At 45.0% G+C, this 20,824-nt stretch overlaps 1 protein-coding gene across 1 annotated transcript in view; it reads right to left on the minus strand.

The window, feature by feature from the left end:
* DNAJC5B (DnaJ heat shock protein family (Hsp40) member C5 beta) overlaps nucleotides 1-7,580 on the minus strand; it is a 35,217-nt gene extending 27,637 nt beyond the window's left edge. Inside the window, exon 1 of the mRNA XM_007667018.3 lies at nucleotides 7,467-7,580. The gene's annotated coding sequence lies outside the window, so the exon portion shown is untranslated. The remainder of the gene's footprint in view (nucleotides 1-7,466) is intronic.
* Nucleotides 7,581-20,824: the final 13,244 nt, after the last annotated feature.

Raw genomic sequence — 20,824 nt, forward strand, 5'->3', positions numbered from 1 at the left:
CTAATCCTGGCTCTCCCACTTGTCTTCTATGTGGCCTTGGTCGAGTCACTTCACTTCTCTGTGCCTCAGTTACCTCATCTGTAAAATGGGGATTAAGAATGCGAGCCCCATTTGGGATAGGGACTATGGCCAACTGATTTGCTTGTATCCACCCCAGTTTTTAGTTCAGCGTGTGGCATGTTGTAAGCACTTAAATACTACAATTATTATTGTATTTCCCTTCTTCTCCTCCTACTTTTCCCTTCTTCTTTGTCTTTTCTCTTCCTCTTTTCCCTCCTTCTCCCTCTCCTTTTTTCCTTCTACCTCCTCCTCTTTTCTCTCCTCCACCTCTTTCTCCTTCCCCTCTCCAAGAGGAGGGCAGCATCATTCCCAGGGCTTTGCGGACAGCCTGGCCAACATGGAGCCTGGCCTGTGTGCAAATACCTGGGAGGGGATAGGAAAGAGCAAGAGTGAAAGTGAACCGGAACGTTAGGAACACCACCCCTGTAAAACAAAAGGTGCCAGTGCTCCAGTGTGAATGATTTCTGAGTGGATGTTTTTTTCCCCCATCTTTGGTGCCAAACTTTCCTCTGCCACAGCTCAGACCAGGGACCGGGGCTGGCGTGTCTGATCGGAGGTCTGGACCGGGGACCTCACCAAGGTGCAGGAGCTGGACTGTCCTTCTCTGGTTTGGGCGTTCCAAGAGTGTGTGACTTGGCCCCAAAGCAGAGCCTGGCATGGGGTCGGCCGCCAGCAGCGCGTCGGCTTCCACGGTGTGCCCATCGTGATTATCTTGTTGCTCAGTCCAGTGCGTGGCACCTGGTCAGTGCTTAACCAGACCACAGTTATTATTATTGTTATTATTATCATTATCATCATCCCAAAAGAACTCCTTAGTTGATACCTGAGGGACCAGCTTCTCACTCTGAGGGCAGAGTCACAAAGAGAGCAAATGGATCTCGATTTGGGCGAGTCAAGCAGACTTTAAAGAGTTAATGCTCTGGATGCATTGGAAATCTGGGGTGGTCAAGGCTGGGGGGGCGGGGGGCGGCCCTGGGTTGTGAGGACAGAAGCAATAGCTTTACCCCGTAAGCTGGAAACACATAAGGGGAACATCCGCCATCACTTATGGAGTTGGTATCAAGGATTGAGGCCCTGAAGAAAACAATCCCTGGACCTCCATCTTCCGCATCCTGGGGAAGCGGTCTGGAATGCTTTGCTTGCCTGCGAAGCGCGGGGTGTGTAGACCCAAGAGGGAGGGAGCGAGGGGAAGGGCAGGGCCTTTAGAAGTGGGTGGAGGCTTGTTTTTCCAGCATCCTGATGTGTGCTGTGCTGGAGGGTGCAGGGTGGAGAGGACTAGGGATTGCGGATAATCCCATTTTGAAAGGGCCCAGTATATTCAGGGAACTGCAGAGAACCGGCGTGGTACAGAAAACCAGACCCTAAACCCACGCCACGGGGCATTGCCCATGAAAGGGGCCTTTTCCCCTCCCTTGTTAATGAAGAGTTGGCACTGCGAAGATCCCGAGAGGAAACAGAGAAGACGCTCTTTCCGACCACAAATCCGCTGTCCTCGGAAGCCTGTTTCATTTAGATTTTGGCTGCACCGGGCCTTTTGTTTACCCCTACCTGAACAAAATAAAAGGAGAGGAGGATTGGGTCCTGTGATGAACAGGCCATTATTCTGGAGACTGAAAGGGTATTCACACTGTTGCTCAGGGTGCCAGACATTGACATCTGTTATCCCTGAAGGCAAAGGGAAGATGGGTTTGTCCCATCTATCCCCTACATTGTAAACCCCTGGAAGACAGGAGTCCTATCCACTGACTATTGTATTCTCCCAAGCAGTAATAATAATAATAATAATAATTAATGATGGTATTTAAGTGCTTACTGTGTGTCAAGCACTGTTCTACGCACTGAGATAGATACGAGCTAATCAGGTTGCACACCGCACTGTCCCACATGGGGCTCACAGTCTTAATCCCCATTTTACAGATGAGGTAATGGAGGCATGGAGAAGTCAAGTGACTAGCCCAAGATTACACAGCAGACTAGTAGCAGAGCCGGGATTAGAACCCAGGTCCTTCTGACTCCCAGGCCCGTGCTCTGTCTGCTAGGCCATGCTGTAAGTACTTACTATGTGCTCTCCCAAGCGCTTAGTATATTGCTCTGCACACAGCAAGCTTTCAATATATACGACTGATTGATGTGCAGAATACCTTCTAAGGACTAGAAAAGAATACACAATTGGGAATTAGGCCCGGTTCTATCCCTGGGTGGAGAAGGCCTCAAAACTTGTAAAGAAAAGATCTAGTGTAGGACCCTGCACATAGTAAACAGTCAATAATTGATTGATCTTTTGCTCCACCCAGGATTCAACTATTCTTCCCTCCAGCCAGGACACTTGTATGTGGAGGGGAGACCAGCTCAGGGACTGGAGTGATTTGCACTCAGATTACAGGGCTGTTAAGCAAAAGCATCCATCACCTGAATCAGGCTGTGCCTCCTCCCTTCTCTGGGAATTCAGACTGACTGTTTGTGGCTTTGCCCAGCAGGCTCCAGGCCACACCCCCTTTCTGACTTCAGAGGTAACTTGTCTAAAATAATGCCCACCCTCGGTTGTGTCCAGGGGGTGGAGAGCAAGAGGGGGTGAATCCCCCCAGTTTTTATGGGGCTAAGGCTGATTTACACCCCCCTTTCCTAATTGTTTAATCATTTAGCATCCAGTGTAATATTAAGAAATGGGACTTTTCAGAAAGCCACAGTGAAAATTTGTATATGGCACGCACAATGGGAAGGGGCACCGATCTTCTAGTAGATTGGTTTGAAAAATCTAAACTGCCACAAGATGTTCACAGATCCTTCCCACGATGGCCCTGTCAGGGCGGTGGCGGCGGGGGACGCCGCTGGTCTGAAGTCGTGGGACTAAAGCAATCAATCATGTTTTCATTTTTATTGACTTGTGTAGCTCGATTCGGTCAGTGGTATTTCTTGAGCACGCACTGTGTCGAGAACACGGTGTTAAGCGCTTGTTCAGTGGAAGAAGGCACGAACCCTGCCCACGAGGAACTTACTATATAGCTAGTTATCCTTAAAGCCTGGCCTAATTCCTTTCATGTGGTGGCCCCTTGCTAATCTACACTTCTGGTGTTAAGTAATGTGCAGACGTCATTTATGGTTGGATGGGTTTAGCAGCCTTACGCCTCCCTAATAATATCATGTGCTTATTTGTATTTACACGCATGTGGTGTAGGTATGTGTAGAGATACATAAATGGTGTGTAATCCTCTAATTAAACTGGGAAAGGATAAGGCCATAAAGGATAAGTGGTGAGCTCTTATTGTGTAACAAAGAACCTTGTTCAGTATAAAGGTTAAGTTGTTAAGGTTCCCGGTCACAATTGTAGAGTCTTGAGAAAATTACTCTCCTCCCGGCTGGGCTTGCTGTCTTCAAGGACAGTCACTTGTTCTAGCTTCCCCTCCGGCCTGTGTCCATAGTCCTCGGTTCTAGGGACACTTTATTTTGAAGAATAATAATTATGATACTTAAGCGCTTACTATGTTCTAAGCACTGGGGTAGATACAAGCCAGTCAGGTTGGAAACAGTCCCTGTCCCACATGGAGTTCACAGTCTCCATCCCCATTTTATAGAAGAGGTAACTGAGGCACAGAGAAGTTAAGTGACTTGCCCAAGGTCACACAGCAGACAAATGGTGGAGCCAGGAAGAAAACCCACAACCTATGACTCCCAAGCCCGTGTTCTGTCCTCTAGGGCATGCTGCTTCTTTGAATGGAATGAAATGGGAATGGAGGGGGCATCATCACCATCTTCAGTGGTATTTATTGCGTGCTTACTTTGTGCAGAGCACTGCTGGGGACACTAGAGTACAACAGAGTCGGTAGACACGTTCCCTGCCCAAAATGAGTTTATAGTAGAGGGGAAGAATCCAAGAAAATGTCCTGTCTCCCCCTGAAGACCGTGAGCTCCTTGTGGGCAGGGATCCCATCTACCAACTCTATTATATTGTACTTTCCCAAGCACCTAGTACAGTGCTCTGCACCCAGTAAGCGCTCAATAAATACCAGTGATTGATTGATTGACTGAAGCTCTCTCAGTCCACCATTCAGTGAGTGAGCGATGATGGGGCCCTCCTATCTAAGCAACGGACCCACCTCGGTCCAGTCCCAAAGACCACTGGTTTGAGAAGCTGTTTGCAGGCGTCGACTATAGTCCTAACACTTTGTGCAGTGTCCATCACACTCCCTCGTCCCTACCAGTCATGCTCCTGCCGGGGGAGTGGGTGCAAGCAAGTATGTGGGCTGGGAAACAGCACATTGCAAAGCGTGAAATAATTTTACAACGTAAGTCCACTGACTGCTTAAGTCACCGCAGCATAGAGTCGATGCATGTTGGCCCACTGCTCCACAGAAAAGCACATAATAATAATGTTGGTATTTGTTAAGTGCTTACTATGTGCCGAGCACTGTTGGGAGCTCTGGGGTAGATACAAGGTAATCAGGTTGTCCCACGTAGTGCTCACAGTCCTCATCCCCATTTTACAGATGAGGCACAGAGAAGTTAAGTGACTTTGCCCAAGGTCACACAGCTGACAAGTGGTGGAGCCGGGATTAGAACCCACGACCTCTGACTCCCAACTGAGCCACGCTGCATCCACAATAATAGTAGAAGCAGTGTGGCCTAGTGGATAGAACAAGGGTCTGGGAGTCAGAAGGACCTGGGTTCTCATTCCAGCTCTGCCAGTTGTCTTCTGTGTGACTTTGGGCAAGTCAATTCATTTCTCTGGGCTTCAGTTCCCTCATCTGTAAAATGGGGATGAAAACTGTGAGCCCCAGGTGGGACATGGACTGTCCAACCTGATTAGCTCGTATCTACCCCAGAGCCTAGTACAAGCGCCTGGAACATAGTAAGTACTTAAGAAGTGCCATTGAAAAAATAGGAGTTGTATTTATTAAGCTCTTAGTGTGTGAAAAGCACAGCGCTAAGCGCTGGGAGAAGAATTAGATTCGGCCTCTCCAGATTTAGTGTAAGTTCCTTGTAGGCAGGGAACGTGTCATTCAGTCGTATTTATTGAGCGCTTAGTATGTGCAGAGCACTTTACAGAGTGCTTTCTTCTTTGGTTTGTACTTTCCAAGAATTTCCCAATGGGCACTTAATAATGATAATACTTGTGATATTCATTAAGCACTTACTAGGTGCCAAGCACTGTGCTGAGGGCTGGGGTAGATCAGGTCAGACACAGTCCATGCGCCATATTCGGCTCACAGCCTAAGGGGGACGGAGAATAGTTGTTTAATGCCCATTTTACAGATGAGGAAACTGAGGCACAAAGCAGTTAAGTGACTTGCCCAAGATCTCACACCAGGCAACTAGCAGAGTCAGGATTAGAACCCAGGTCTCCTGACTCCTAGTCCTGTGGACTTTACACTTGGCCAAGCTGCTTCTCACACTATTTTCATATTAGTTATCTTCACTGTATAAATGATTATTTTGAATTTACTCGTACAGCACACTCTCAACAATCCAGGGAAGCCAAACTCCAGGTGTACCTCAAGCATTTTCCCACTGTGCACAGTTCCGAAAACCTCAGCCTGGCTTTTTAGTGCTTACGGTAACCCGGTTCTGCTTTATTCAGGTAGCTGGAAAGCAACTGGACAAAAATAAGCTCCTAAAAGCCATCCCTAACTCTTCCAAGTTTGCATTTATCGATCAATCGTATTTACTGAGCACTTAGTGTGTGCAGAGTACTGTACTAAAGCACTTGCGAGAGTACATTTATAACATTTATAGGGATATATATATATTTCTGTATATATAAATACAACTCCTGCCCATAAGGAGCTTACAGTATTATATTCTTTGACCATCATGAACTCTTAGCCAGCTTTGTAAATGACCTACATGGCTCTCCCCATTCCTAGAGGCCGTCCCCGATTGAGTCCTCTTTTCGAGAACAGCACTTACACATAGTAAGTGCTGAATTAATACCTTCGATTCTTCCTCGAAGGGAGTCTTTCAGATCCGCTAAAGATCACTAATTTACCTTCGTCTGTATGTACCTCAGGTATCAGTCAGATTCAGTGCTGGACACATAGTGGACACTCACTACTGAAACCTGACACCTACATCAATCAATCAATGGTATTTATTGAGCACTTACTGTGTGCAGAACACTGAATTAAGCGTTTGGGAGAGTCCAGTGCAACGGTAAACAGACATATTCCCTGCCCACAGTGAGCTTACAGTCTAGAGGAGGAGCGAGTTTAGAATCTAGTAAGGAGAGTTACATTGGATCTGAGTGGCTTGGGTAACGATGATAATATTTGGTAAGCACTCACTATGTGCCAAGCACTGTATCGAGTTCTGGGGTGAATACAAGCAAATCGGGTTGGACGCAGTTCCCATCCCACGTGGGGCTTCACAGTCTCGACCCCTGTTTTCTGGATGAGGTGACTGAGGCCCAGAGAAGTGAAGTGACTTGTCCAAGGTCACAGAGCAGACAAGCGACGGAGCCGGGATTAGAATCCAATACAGACCAGGCCTGTGCTCTCTCCACTGCGCTTAACCGATTAATCTAACCAATACTCATCCCATGAGCTAATGGGCGGCCAGCCGTGCCACTCCGCCTGTGCTCCCTCCAGCTGCTGGCCACCTTAACCAGGCCGCCCTGCAGACGGAGCTACGTCAGGCCCTGGTACAGAGTCAGACCCTGGCACAGAGTCAGGCCCTGGCACAGATCTCTCCTTCCCTCTCGCTGGTAAACAGAACAGCCCTTTGCCGTCACTCGGAGCCTTTCAGGGCCCCAAGACTCCAGGAAGAAACAAATACTTTGGAAGCCAAAACCCCCAGGCAGGGTAAAGAAAACAGAATCAGACTTACGCAGCCCCAAGTGATGATTTCATTGGCAGGATCTCCTTAAAGGAGGAGCTGGGGACTGTTCCAGGTGAACGGCTGTTTGAATTACTAGCAAGCAAACAATAAGCTTTTTTCTTTTGGACAACTTATAGGTGTGGCCCTAAACTCTTTAACACTTGAATTTTAAAACTCAAACTGGACATGCCTCTTTCTGATTGCTAATCCCAGAGAATGAATTGTCTATTTCTTCATCCTTGTCTTGCTTTTTATGTTCTGTCTCACGTTCCCTTCACTTTTAAGGACATCTAGTATTGTGAATGTCTCAGGAAGCTGATTTTGAAATTTTTCATCCTTCCCAGTTCTGTTTTTCTAGAACTAGGTTTCCCCTGGGAAAACCTAATGCAGCCGTCTGTTTATAGGCAAAGGGACAAAGGATTTCTCTTTGCCCCCATTTTGAAGCTGCCCCAGTATGTGGGACTTGGTGATTCTGAGGACTGTGCCTTGGCCCCGAATAGATCAGCGATCTCAGAGTAATTTTCCTTCCCTCTGCCCCTCCCACTCGTTCCCGAGAGGCCTGCCATTTCTGTTGATCCAAGCCCAACCCCACTTACCCTGAATGATGACATGGTGGGCTGTTCCCTTCCAAATTCCCCCGGTGGCTCCAACCTTAGGCACTGCTGAGAGGAGAGGAGAGACTGCCCCAGTGCCCCCTTCTCCTGAGTCGGGCTCGTGGGGAGGTCCTGGGGGGTATTGTGATGTCACTCACCCGACGGCTTCCCACACGGAGATGGCGGCACTGTAGCGACTGAACTGGCACCCGGGAGCGGTTTGGTGATCTCTAACCTTAATATTGATGACGATGGGATTTGTGAAATGCTTACAGTGTGTCAAGCACTGTTCAAAGCGCTGGGGTAGATACAAGTTAACCAGGTTGGACACAGTCCTGTCCCACATGGGGCTCACAGTCTTCACCCCCTTTTTATAAGATGAGGTAACCGAGGCCCAGGGAAGTGAAGCGACTTGGCCGAGGTCACACGGCAGACAAGTGGCGGAGCCGGGATTAAACCTTCAAAGCCATGTGGCTCAAATCCCTGTCAGGAACCCACTCAGGTAGGGGAGGGTGGGTTCACCATCCAGTTCCCTATCAGATGTGCTACATCGCTCCACAAGCACAGACCTGGCAGTCTCTCTGAACCTTCTGCCTGCTCCAGAGGGAGGAATCAGCCTGCAGTTCAGAGCTCTCAGATGTTAGGGAGACAGAACTTGTAGTGCTGTTGCTCCATCTTCCTAGTTGATGGAACAAACAGCCAAATCTTTGTTATCCAGGGTTGGTTTTCCCATTTGTGAATTATCCAGGCCCTGAGCTTTTCCTCCACCTGCCTACCATTGACCGTTACCACCTCTGATAGAAGGAACTCAAGAAAGGAGGACAAAGCCTTTTTGCCTAGAACACTCACCCTTCAATACATCAGACCACAATTCTCCCATCTTCATAAATCCCACTCATCCAGAAAGCTTTCCCCAATTAATCTACTTCCAAGGTCATAGCCTTCCACTTATCCCAGCACTTTTGCACTCATAACTACCCACAGCACTTGGGAGCACATCGATTTACAAACTAGGATTAATGGTTAAGTGCTTACTCTGTGCCAAGCACTGTATTAAGCACTGGGGTAGATACCAGATAATCAGATTGGACATGATCCCTGGTTACATGGGGCTCACAGTCTAAGCAGGAGGGAGTAGGATTTAATCCCCATTTTACAGATGAGGAAACTATGGCACAGAGAAGTTAAGGGACTTGCCCCAGGCCACACAGCAGCTAGCAGAGCTGGGATTAGAACCCAGGTCCTCTGACCCCCAGGCCGTGCTTTTTTCATTAGGTCACGCTGCTGCCAACGCCTATTCATCCACAGATCCATCTTTCAATTATCATCTTCCTCCTATCTGATATTTTTTTGTGTGTCTGTCTCTCCCTTCAGAGTGGAAGCTGCTTGAGGGCAGGATCTTGTCTTTTAATTCTGTTGTACTTTCCCAAGCCTTTAATATCAATAATAATAATACTGGTATTTCGTTAAGTGCTATGTGCCAAGCACTGTTCTAAGCACTGGGGTAAATACAAGGTAATCAGGTTGTCCCATGTGGGGCTCACAGTCTCAATCCCCATTTTATAGATGAGGTAACTGAGGCACAGAGAAGTTAAGTGACTTACTTGCCCAAGGTCACTCAGCAGTCAAGTGGCAGAGCCGGGATTAGAACCCACGATCTCTGACTCCCAAGCCTGTGCTCTTGCCATTAAGCCATGCTGCTCCTCACTTTAGTGCTCTGCCACGGTTGATTGACATTAGGCACTCAATATGACCTACTAATTGACCGACTGAGGTCAGGCTAACTTCTCGGTATCTCAGTTTCCTCATCTGTAAAGTGGAGATTCCTTACCTGTTCCTCCCCACCAGATTGTGAGCCCGATGTGGAACAGGGACTGTGTCTGACTCACTCCTAAGTGCTTAAAAAATACCATTATTATTAATAGTAGTAGCTACATTAAAAATTTGGCCAGTGAGAAGGCTGAATCTCTTTTTGGACCTGGGAATTATATGCACATTTATTTTTGTTATCTAGGCTGTAAGCTTGTTATGGGCAGGGGACATATGTGCTAACTCTATTGTATTGTACTCTCCCGAGCACTTAGTACAGTCCTCTGCACATAGTAAGCTCTGAGTAATACCATTGATTGAATTATTCATTATCCCTGTCCATTCTCAATTGGAGTAATAATCAAGGGTTGACTATTCCAGGACAACGCCGTGACTGTGAAGTTTAAATGCAATCAATGGCCATTTTATTTATAATCAAAACAATGATTAGGCCGTGTTAAATACAGTGCTCTGCACACAGTAAGTGTTCAATAAATACGATTGAATGAATGAATGAATGAATGAATGAATGAATGAATGAATGAATGAGGCTACATTTCCACACCATAGTGAAATATGTGGTCTCTTTAGTTTACTATTGGAGATAATGAAAGCCTGGAATATTCAGTGTCTCTTCTAAAGCTAACCACAAAGTACCAACCTAGCTTTGGCTAAGATTCAAATTCCACGCCCCTCCTCTAATTAACAACTAAAGAGATAGGAAATAAAGCAACAGAGTTCAAACAAAAGCCCCGAAATTTGTGTGGCCTATCCCACCAAAAAGAACAATTTTTAACTAGATTTCAGTTATTCTTCCTCCTTTTCAGTCTTCTGGGTTTAAGGAATAGTTTAGGCCTGGAAGTGCTAGTGTGATCGCATAATATCGATGTTTCCTGTGATGTAAAAATGCAGTGTATTTGGGTCTCAAGATGCTTCTCTCATTTAACTCCCACTGAATGCAATTACAATGAATGTCTACGTGAGGAACTCGTTGTAGAAGCTGCTCCCTCCATGATAAGTACCTACTGGGAGCCACAAACTGACATAAAGATTTTAAATAAATATTTAATGAATATTGACTTCTAAATTTAAAAAAAAATCCATTTACAATTGCACGTTTATCTATCCTCCCATGTTTCTGCTACCAGGTATTGTATTGCTGTTTATTTCTCTTCCTCAATTTGTGAATGGCTTTGCATCCGCCAATCTCCCTTATTAGGGTTTAATTCCATGATGACAGGGACTTTGTCTCTTTTACTCCAGTGAAGTAGGACCTATAGTATTAAGCCCTTTTTTTGTGTGCAGAGCACTCTACTAAGCACTGAGAAAGAATACACAGCTAAGAATCAGGCATTGTCCTCATCCCTTTGGAGGCTGACAGTCTGAAAATAGAAACGGGGAGTGGGGACTGGCAAGAGACACATAAGGAAAGATCAATCAGTAATTTGATGGTATTTATTGAACACTTACTATGTGCATGCAGCAGGGTGTAATGTATAGAGCACAGGCCTGGGAGTCAGAAGGTGATGGGTTCTAATCCCAGCGCTGCCACTCGTCTGCTGTGTGACTTTAGGCAAGTCACTTCACTTCTTTAGGCCTCGGTTACCTCATCTGTAAAATGAGGATTGGAACTGTGAGGCCCCTGTGTGACAGGGACTGTGTCAACCTGGTTTGCTTGTATCCACTCCAGCACTTAGTACAGTGCCTGCCACAAGGTAAGCGCTTAACAAATACCACAATTATTATTATAATTATTTCTAAGTGCATGAGAGTACAATTCAATAGATTTCTGCCCTCAAGGATTCCTACCCTCAAACGAAACACTAAGACAGTAGAAAGACAAACAAACCAAAAATCTATAGGTTGCAGTGGCCCGAGGAGCAGAATTTCATGCTTTTCACCACAGTCCCCCGCAGCCACAGTGTCCGCTACAGCAGGCCCCGCAGTCTTCCAGAGGTTCTAGAAGTCAAGCCTGCCTGCCGTGGCTGCTTATCTCATTCCCAACAAGGCAAGTTGGGATGGAGGTTCCCCAGTGACGTGGAGGAGAGCCAGCGCAGTTTCCCGGGGAGGCAGCGTGGAGGTCCGGTAAAGGAGGTCACTGAGGGTCCTGGATGTCACAGTGGGAAGGCGACTGCTATGATGGGTTAGCTCTCCAGTCTGGGGGCCAAACCGGGGCGGTGGCACATCGCCGGAGGAGCCTCGTGGCCATCTGGTGGGGGAGAGAGTGGCCCGAGTGTTCAGTACAGTGTTTAGCCCACAGCGTATGCACAATAAATACTATATCGACTGATACGAATATTTACTCCGTGTCAGTTTACCCCAAGTATGCATTTGGAAATGTTTATAACCCAGGAAGGCAGAATAGGTTGTTTTAAGGAAGCAGTTTGGTTGCCCTTTGACGCTTGTTTGTCTTATCTTCAAAATATTTATTGCTGCGACCAAGGTGAAAAACGCCCATGGAAAAGAGCGTAAGACAATTCCCACCTATCGTGACCAGAACGCTCATCAACCTCCAGTGATTCCAGAAACAACGGTGTCCACTAACCATCTGACTTGGGCTCAGAAGCACCCACTCAGTGGACGGGGCGAGGGGGCCTCAAAAAAGACAAGGAACTGTCTGTGGAAACTCTCCCCCAGGCGATTCCTTCGGGGAAAAAAGGGTGTTTTCACTTGGAATTTACCTTTGTTTAATATTTACTTAATGTATCCCAGGGTGTGTGCGCTTAGGGATTAATATTTTTTTTCAGATTACAGCCCAGCCTGCCCTGCTTCTGCCTAACAATGTACTTTAAGAGAACCCTAGTATAGAGGGGAAAAGGCAGATAGAGACTTGTTTGGGTACAGGAGGCAGGGTCTTAGCAGAAAGGTGGATTTTTGTCCTCCTGATCGAGAAGTCATTTCATCAACATACAACAGGGGCCTTTAAAGACATCACTCACTATGTTAGTGAGAGTTTCCACTTGTTTCAGTTTTCTTAAGAACTTAGAATAGGGGAGGATTTAGTGGTAACAGATGTCTGCTTTGGAGATTGTAAAGACTTCACTTCACTTCACCATTTCCAAAGATTTTCTCCTTCCTCCCTGAGGAAATGGCAGCCTATTCTTATGTCTCCCCTGGTCGAAAAAGCCTTCTGGGCCCCCACGCCGAACCAGAGTTTGGAACGGTGAATACTAGTAGGGTCCAGCAACGGGTTTGGTCACGAGATCAAGTCGACCCAAGCACACTGTTGAAACACACAAGAACTTCCAGTCCAAAGTGACGATCCACCCAAGGTTTTGTAGCTGCTCCAGGTGAACACAGTGAGTCCCCGTTCTGATACTAATATACAGGCTGGGACTACAAACGCAAACGATCTGGATAATTATCTGGGTTACAGGGACAATTCAGGCAGGAGGGTTGTTTTGGCAAAAAAGCATTAGCGTAATTCAGAGCAAAGTCTAATTTTGGATTCAACTATTCAGGTCATTTGGGCACTTGGGTCCGATGCTCAGACAAAAATTTCCACCGCTGGAAAGCTTAATGAATGTTCAGAAGTTGACAGAACTTGTCAGGTGAAAAATTGAGAACAGGAAGCCACTTTTTCAGTCAGTTCTTCTGAGTCTAAATGGAATCCTACTTCTTCTTTAGCCATTTTGAATTTGAGATTGTTAGTGAGCACAATTCACTTCCAATTTTCCACTTGCTGCATTCATTTGATTTTACTGTCTGATTGCACAATGAAGTGTGAACATAAAAACAGTAACCAGGAGCTAGAGCTGTTAAGTTGCCGCTGATGTCTGAACTAATTGGGTTGCTAGAAACTTTAAGCATTAGTGACGAGACCTGGAGATTGCCTTTATAGGTTGCTACCGGAACTGGGTTCAGCAGGTCTTCATAGGCTTGAAAGAGTAAATTTAAACCTAGGTGTACTTCCAAGTCAAGGAATCCACAAGATGTATATAACTAGTATTTGTTCCTGTGTGAGCCTCATTTTGCATTTGTGAACTTTTGGGGAACCCAGATTGCAGTTTATCCTCTAATTCAATTTTGAGCAATGACCAAGGCATTTAGAAAGAAAATAATGTAATAAGCCTATTTCTGGGTTATAAACCAAAATTCTGTGACTTGTTTTTTTCAAAACTGAAGGTTAATTAGTGGTTGCTGCTAAGGTGATTAATGGGAACACTTTTTAAAGATCACACTACAATCTAAAGCTATATATATATCCATTCTAATGTCTTGATTTTTCTTTTTTCTTATTTCCTAAAGGGAACACAAACCTGGGACTTGGGAGGAAAATCACTATAAAACTTCAAGGTATGACTTCTCTTTTTGTAGTGCCTGTAATCGATTCCTGCCAAAATTCTTCTAGTTGTATCTGTACTACGTCCTGCTATATCCTTGCTCTTCCTCCAATTCCCAACGTTGGTAAATGATTTTTGTCAGTCTCCCCCGATTAGGCGGTAAACCCTTTGAGGACAGGGAATGTGTGTATTGTTTTTGTTTTACTATCCCAAGCATTTGGAGCAGTGCTTAGCACTAAGTAAACACCCCGGAGCACTATTGATGGACAGACGTTGTGGTCTGCGAGTCCAAAGGAACAAACAGGGTCTGATGACTCGTCGGACCAGTGTTCCCCCTTCCCATCTCGATATCCCTGGTCCCCTTGTTGATAACACATGCAGTTCAGCTTGGGTCCAGAGTTCAAGAGTTGAAGAGGCCAGAAAGACAACAAGCTAGACTACTTATTCAGGTGTGGATGGGTGCTTGTTCTATTTACCTTCAGCCACGCCTCGGTGAATATATAATAATTGTAGTATTTGTTAAGCGCTTACTATGTGCCAGGAAATGTACTAAGCACTGGGGTGGAGATAAGCAAATTGAGTCGGACACAGTCCCTGTCCCATGTGGGGTTCACAGTCTCAATCCCCATTTTCCAGATGAGGGAAGTGAATCCCAGAGAACTGAAGTGACTTGCCCAAGGTCACACAGCAGACGAGTGGCAGATCCGAGATTAGAACCCATGACCTTCTAACTCTCAGGCCAGTCCTCTCTCAACCTCACCATGCTGTTCATATATGGTCAGCTGGCTGGGCTGGTCATGAGTGGAAACTAAGCATGGAATTCACTTTTTCTATATCTGTCTGGAAGAGTGTTATATTTTTCCCCCAAGTTTTGTAAGAGGTCAGAGAACCTCTGAATCCCAGAGAACTGAAGTGACTTGCCCAAGGTCACACAGCAGACGAGTGGCAGATCCGAGATTAGAACCCATGACCTTCTAACTCTCAGGCCAGTCCTCTCTCAACCTCACCATGCTGCTCATATATGGTCAGCTGGCTGGGCTGGTCATGAGTGGAAACTAAGCATGGAATTCACTTTTTCTATATCTGTCTGGAAGAGTGTTATATTTTTCCCCCAAGTTTTGTAAGAGGTCAGAATCAATCAATCAGTTGTATTTATTGAGCACTTACTGTGTGCAGGGATGTACTAAGTACTTGGGAGGGTATAATATAATAGAGTTGGTGGACAGGTTCCCTGCCCACAAAGAGCTTAGAGTCCAGAGATGAAACAAAACACTAAGACAACACAGAGACAAAAAAAACCCACAAAGATCAATAGGTTGGAGTTTTGTTTCATTTGTCCTTAATCAGTTTGAAAATGCACGCTCAGTTCAACAGAACATTTGTGGGCAGAATTGCTTATATTGCCTGTACGCTTCAAAATTAAGCAACTACTTATGGCGAGGTCCTTCGTTACTTCCCTGCAATGGGGAGGAATTGGGGTAATCACTTTTTCTGTCGGTTACTGCTTCCTGACATCTTGGGGCTCCAAGAGTCTGATACTTTCCAGAACTCAACATGGACCTTCCCTAATCCTGGGTAGGACAAGATGTCTCTAGGACATCACAGATCACTGACTGCCACCTCTTCTAAAAGCACCATTTCCTGCCTAGCTAAAATGAACCATATTTCTGCACCATTAGATCATCACTTGGAAAGAAGACCAACGTTTTCTCGAGAACATAAGAATGCACACAATGCCCATATTGGGTCAGAACATCGGGTGCAGCCAGCCCAGTATTCTGTTTCTGGCAAGGGCACCAGAAGATGTAATGAGAGTGACTATAGGGAAAAGAGAAGATTCAGTGGTTAGACAACTAAGCCCAGATCACAAGAAGGACCCGCATGCCTTCCCAGAATCCTTATCCACCCATCTACCCACAAAGGATGGGAAGCCTGCAGCACCCCAAAGTTGAGATCACCCCCAGTTTTGGATCTAACAGGCCACGGTACAACACTGCGTTCCGGGATTTATCTGCAGAGCTGAAATTTAACTCCTACAATTCAGCACTCACAGGGCCATCAAATAATTCCCAATGAGCAATAAAAGCTTGGCTGGGCTGAGAAATCTGAAAAAGTCAAGATGGACGCCTGACCCTTAGACCTTTTTTTTTATTGTAGACTTGAATTCTACAAGCTGATGTGTGTCCTACACTGCTGCAAATAGAGGTTAATATGCCCCAATCAAACCGGTTGCATTTTGTAATTTGCAGTCTTTTTATTTGTGATGGCTCTGAACCAATTCATTTGTTTCATAAACTCATCCAATTTTCCAACCTTCGTTTGTAACTTGGATCCAAAACAGCCGTTTCTTATCCAAATGCTAGAATGTATAAAGAACCAGGCAGGAAAGCAAAGGAAGCCTATTCTGGTGAGAGTTGTTAAGAAATCATTTCAAAAGAGTTCTCTTGTTATTAATGACAGTAGTTGTATTGTGTCCTTTTTGGACTGTCATCTTGTGAATGGAGGAAAGCTGGTAATTATATTTCACATGAGCAGCAGTCAGAGCTGTGGTTCCCTTTGGCTTTGTGAAGGACGATTGTTGCAAGATAGTTCGATGCTAATGTGGGGGAGAAGTAAAATAAAGAGTGGAACTTCATTAGAAACTACATCCTAGATAAGCAAAGCTTTTGTTTGTGGGAGGACATAAATTCGATCCAAAAAATGATCCTAACCTAACCTTTATGCTTCTTTTCTGTTTCACTTGATCCCACCTGCCTGCTCCAGTAACTGCCTTCAAACGCTTAATCAGAAGATGCATAAGTCATGTCCTCTTGATTGAAAGTGAGGCTGGGTTGTTCTCCTTTGTGAAATATATCCGAAGAATGATCTGGACCCTCTTGCCTTTCTTCCTGCTCACCATCCTAGGTCATACACCTGGAAAAGCTGACTTCCCTTTGTGTGCAGAAATTCTCTCCGACTTGCTGCCCAGATCTGAGGGTGGCCACTTAATTACTAAGGTCTTCGATGGAAAACAAACACTTTATGGGTTAGAAGCGGCGTGGCTCAGTGGAAAGAGCACGGGCTTAGGAGTCAGAGGTCATGGGTTCTAATCCCAGCTCTGCCACCTGTTAGCTGTGTGACTTTGGGCAAGTCACTTAACTTCTTGGTGCCTCAGTTACCTCATCTGTAAAATGGGGTTAAAAGTGTGAGCCCTACATGAGACAACCTGATTACCCTGTATCTACCCCAGTACTTAGAACAGCGCTCGGCACATAGTAAGCACTTAACAAATACCAACATTATTATTATTGTTATTATTATCGGTCCCTTAAGTAACTGGAATTCTTGAAATTTCTTCTGCTGTGGAAGTAACACTGAAAATAAAGAATAGTGCACATTCCAGCATAATCTAGGGTGAAGGAAGTGGACCAAAGGTTAGGAGACCCCTTTCTGGCCCAGCTCTGCTATTAGCCTGCTGTCTAACTTCGGACAAGTCACTTAACTTCTGTGGGCCTCAGTTTCCTCATTTTTAAAATGGGAGTTATCAATCAGTAGTATTTATTGAGCACTTATTCTGTGCTGAGTACCACATGGAGTGTTTGGGAAAGCACAGTAGCATAATCCCTGTCTAATAAGGTCACATCTTAAAAGCTTAAGCCCTCTTTGCCCCAACTCCTTCTCTCTTTTGCATCGTCTTTGCACTTAGTTCTGTACTTTTTGGGCACTTGTTATTCACCCCACCCTCAGTCCCACCATATTATGTACATACATGTCCTTACGCTCTGCCATTTACCCTCTCTGTAATTAATTTGATGTCTGTCTCCCCCTCTAGACTGTAAACTCCTAGAGGGTGGGGATCACATTTCCCAACTCTATTGTATTATACTTTTCCAAGTGCTTAGTACAGTGCTCCACACACAGCACTCAAAGAACATTGATGATTGATTATTATCCCAATTTTAGCATCCGATCAGGCAACGTAAGTTTATACTGGGTGGCAGGAGAGGGCACCAACAAGAATCTAGATCTCACACCATTTTGGAGGGTAAAGGGACAAGAAAGTGAATTGCTGCTAGTTAGAGCAGGGTCTTTATTAGCAAAGCCAAGGGGAGGTTTGAGGTAACTTCTGAAATTCAAGTAAAACCCAGTTTTGTTTTTCCGGGTGACCCTGTCAAGTGCAGGTGCTTTGGAGGTGAATTACTAGATATGAGCCTCTATTTTCCACAGTAAGCCAGAGTAAGTACCCAAGTGATTTTGACCAAAATTGAAAAGGTAGTGGTACTTTTTTCACTTAACTATAAGCACTGCTTCTTTATTTCTATCTGGTCTCATTACCTTTGTGTTTATTCATCTGTACAGTCAATGATTGAGCGTCACTACTCTATTTTCAGATGTTTCTGTGTTTGTCTCTTCCATTATTGCTCCTTCTAAACAAAGAATTTGTCATTTTTATACTTTCCAAGCATTTCTTACAGTGCATTGTACCAAATGGAGACTCAGTAAATATTTCTACTATTACAAGAGACTATTGTCAATTACTAAGCTCTTTTGAGCATTTATTGATTATCTTTGGATTATCAATTCTTATGTATCTTGCTATTAAGGCACCCTGAAACATTCACTAGTCTGTTAAGCTACCAGCAATGAGAAACTTTCAAAAGTTTTTGTAGATGGCTTTCATTGACCTATTTGCAGAATCTCCTGTTTATACAAAATCCCGTGGTTCTCTTAGTTTCAGAATTCCTTTGAAAACAAGATTTATTTACTTTTATTAGACCACAGTCTGAGATTTTCTGGTGTATTTACAGACATCACCAAGCTTTCATTTTGGAATGACTGAGTAAAAAGTTCAAGCTGCAAGCCAGGCAATAAACTGAAGTCCGATTAGTGAACAATTTAGATTTAGCAGTAATAAGGCCTTTTTGTTTCTGTCCATTAAAGATTGCTATCAAAGTTGCTACCAGCTTTTTATGAAACTGATAAAATGCGTATTGTCTTTAAAAGTCAAACTGCCCTTTATCTGATCTAAAAGGTGAGCTTGTAAAATTAATCCCTCTAGTATTTGCTTGTCACTCAACCGTAACTTTTCCTTCACTGCACACACCCACTGATTTCTTTGTTCAGCTCCATCAACCTGCTGGCAGTGCTTCTATCAGCTTTCTTTTGGAAAAAAATCAGTCAGTTGAGGAACAAACATCATTTTGATCCCTTATTTGGTAGTGGTGGTGGGGATCGTCGGGGAGCCTGATCTAGTGGGTATTGAAACTGGGATAGTTATCAGAATCATGGATTTCAATAAAAGTCACCCACTGGGCAACTTGACTAGTGTTTTAGGGTCCTCACGGGGAACGTTTAAACTTCCATGTTCTCTCCTTTCTCTCTGTTAGCCAGAGGATGAACTCACAGAGAAGGTAACACTAGTTTCTTGTGTTATTTAGCCCCACTTTTGGTGAACTAGCAAAGGAGCAGGGCACTGTTTTGAGTGCCCCTTGCAAAGTGTGTGAAGTAAAACTGGATAAAAATTGCTCTGAGATTTGGAAACAGCTCCTGAAGTCTGACACCAACTTGTAAAGCGAACCGGGCTTGCAGTAAGGGTCACTGAAGGACTTTGGGTTTTTCTGTGGGGTGGGGGGTTCTTGTTAAGCACTTATTATTATGTGGCAGGCACTGTACTACACACTTGGGTGGATACAAGATAATAGGGTTCGATGATGTGGACAATAATTATGGTACTTGCTAAGTGCTTACTATGTGCCAAGCGCTCTTCTAAGCGCTGAGGTAGATAGATACAAGGTAACCAGGTTGGACACAGTCCCTGTTTTACATTGGCCTCACACGCTTAATCCCCCTTTTTTACAGATGAGGTAAATGAGGCACAGAGAAGTTAAGTGACTTGCTCAAGGTCACACAGTGAACAAGTGGTGGAGCTTGGATTAGTTCCCATGGTATTGTGACTCCCAGGCCCGAGCTCTATCTACTACATTATGCAGTGTAGCCTAATGGAAAGACCGTGGGTTTAGGAGTCAGAAGGATTTGGGTTCTAATCCCAATTCTGACACTTATCTGCTCTGTGACCTCGAGCAAGTCATTTCACTTCCCTGTGCCTCGATTCCCTCATCTGTAAAATGGGGATTAAGACTATGTGGGACAGGGACTGTGTCCAAACCAATTATCTTGTTTCTACCTCAGTGTATAGTAAAAGCTTAACAAATACTAAAATGAATATTATTACTGAAACAGTCCTTCATTTCCATTTCCTTTGGCTGCAGCTGCTGCTGTGGGTTAAAATGGCCCTGGCAGAGTGAGGCAGAAAGTCAGGTGATGGGACAGGCAAGAACGTGATGAGGTAGGAGCACAGATGTAGCCAAGGGAAGATGGGAAGGGGAAAACTTTACCCTGGGAATCCCTCAGGTTCTTCTGCCCTGTGCTCTTAATCAGAGTCTGTCCCTTTAAATGCCAATTTAAAGGAAAAATAACAGATTACTCTCTAACACCACCCACAGAATAACCCCTGGTGACCCAAATGCCTTAATGCCCCAATCTAAACATCATCTTCACTGCCGGAAGGGGAATGAGGCAAAGGGGAATATTGAGTCCACTATAAAGTGCCCTAGAAACTCTAAGAATCGTAGGGCATTTGAGTGGTTCAGGTTAAGCTTTTTAAAATGTTTATTGAGATCTTCTGTCTCCTACGGCTCTGCCTTCCCCCAGCAATCAATTTATTATCCGTTTAGGAAGGCTCCTTTAGCTGTTTAACATTTACTTCCAAATGCTACCCGGAAGGAGAGAGGCCCTGGAGAGACTCCTGTCTCATCATCTCGTAGATCGATGTAAGGGCAGTAGAGGGCATGTTTTATTATCCCCGGTAGCAGGGCAGAATATTGAGGGACTAAGTGAGAAAGCGGCTTACCTAAGATCAGCAAGGAAACTGGTGCCGTGATCTGGATGGTCACCAACAGCTCAGGCCCAGCATCTCTGGACTTGGAGCATCTCTGGACTTGCTGGCATTTCTGGCATTTCTGGGCAGGACTTTGGTTTCTAATCACCCTGCTTTGGCACTTCTGTGCCAACTAAGCACATGAGTACTCCCTTCTCCCCCCAAGGTATTTATTTGTAGTGTGGCATGTCTGCTGTGTGACTTCGGGCAAATCACTTCACTGCTCTGGGCCTCTGTTCCCTCTTCTGGATTAAAATGGTTAGCTCCATGTGGGACAGGGACGGTGTCCCACCTGATTAGCTTGTATCTACCCCAGCGCTTAGAACAGTGTTTGACACATAGTAGGCGCTTAA

This window comes from Ornithorhynchus anatinus, chromosome 7, assembly GCF_004115215.2.
Source record: "Ornithorhynchus anatinus isolate Pmale09 chromosome 7, mOrnAna1.pri.v4, whole genome shotgun sequence".
In the NCBI taxonomy this organism is placed as follows: domain Eukaryota; kingdom Metazoa; phylum Chordata; class Mammalia; order Monotremata; family Ornithorhynchidae; genus Ornithorhynchus; species Ornithorhynchus anatinus.